Below are 1,266 nucleotides of genomic sequence, written 5' to 3'. Positions count from 1 at the left end.
AGTAATATGCCAAATGCAAGCTAGACATACAAGTCAGCAACATGCAAAAGTAATATACACATTCATGTATAGTTAGACAACAAATTTTGCTAGCCTCCTGGTGACAATTTATACTATATCAAACATTGAACAATTTATGCTATATCTAACCAGAAAGGGAAACTTTCAAAATCTCATTATATTCAAACCAGGAAATTCAAACAAACAAACAAAATACTGAATATAATAATGGTACTTGCACATACATGTAGAAAGAAGTTAGCCAATCCTTCAGGGATTCCTCCTTCTTTCATTATGATGTAGGACTTAAATGCTGATTCCGAATTATTGCATCTCTCTCGCCAATCATTGGAAGATGAAGATACAGAAACAAATGATGAAGAGTGGCTCAAATCAGAAACTCGAAGTCTAGTATTCCTATATGTATTCGTAGGAACTGCTCCCATACCCATGGTTAGCACTCTCCTTTAGATTCATCAATGTTGGTTTGAGTCAAAGCCTCTTGAATTTGTTCCTACATGCATGCAAAAATGTTATCAATTGTAAAAATTTGAAGATTAAAATTCAATGCATGCAAAGAAGATTAGTTAATTAGATTGAACCTACCGCTACAATCTTTGCCGCTTCATTTACAAATGTACCATCCTTCCTTTTATGAGTGGCAACGTATAAGTTTCCACGACCTGGTGGCTTCCCATTCACCATCTAAAATATAGAAAACTTAATTCAAATTTGAGATTTTCTAAAGAAATAAAAAGTAATAAGTGCGAAGTCTAAATAAATAGAAAGTAACATGATAGTGTCGCTACCATCTCACGCCTTATTCTTGAATTAGGCTTAGAACCACCAGTATGCGGAATTACTTGCTTCTTTCGAATTTCTTTGTTTTTCCTACAAAGTTCCTATGAAAAACAATTACACATTCACATACTAATCAAATAAAAATAGCTATAGAAAAATTCAAACAACCAAAGTAATGTCAATATATACCATAGTTGATGGTCTCAGACGATAGTGAACAAAATGAGTCCATTGATCTTTGTCTATGCCAATTGGAATATTTCTTATGATTTCATCTCTAGTCTTGGCTGGATCAGAGAACTCGTCCCATAATCTTTGCCTACTTGCACTCCATTTTCTCCCAAGACTAAGTTTGCAATATCGTCTTGAAATGCATTCACTAGTCCTAAAACAAAAGCGAGGCTTCCAAAAAGTGACATGAATTTGTCAATATTAATTTTAGATATAAATATAAATAATATTAGA

General features: G+C 33.2%; 1 pseudogene; it reads right to left on the bottom strand.

Annotated features, from left to right (window-relative positions):
- LOC109329401 overlaps positions 388 to 1,266 on the bottom strand; it is a 1,162-nt pseudogene continuing 283 nt past the window's right edge.

The sequence above is a fragment of the Lupinus angustifolius genome, chromosome LG16, assembly GCF_001865875.1.
Source record: "Lupinus angustifolius cultivar Tanjil chromosome LG16, LupAngTanjil_v1.0, whole genome shotgun sequence".
Taxonomy (NCBI): Eukaryota; Viridiplantae; Streptophyta; class Magnoliopsida; order Fabales; family Fabaceae; genus Lupinus; species Lupinus angustifolius.
Note: the sequence above shows the minus strand (reverse complement) of the source record. Positions and strands in the feature narration are given on the sequence as shown.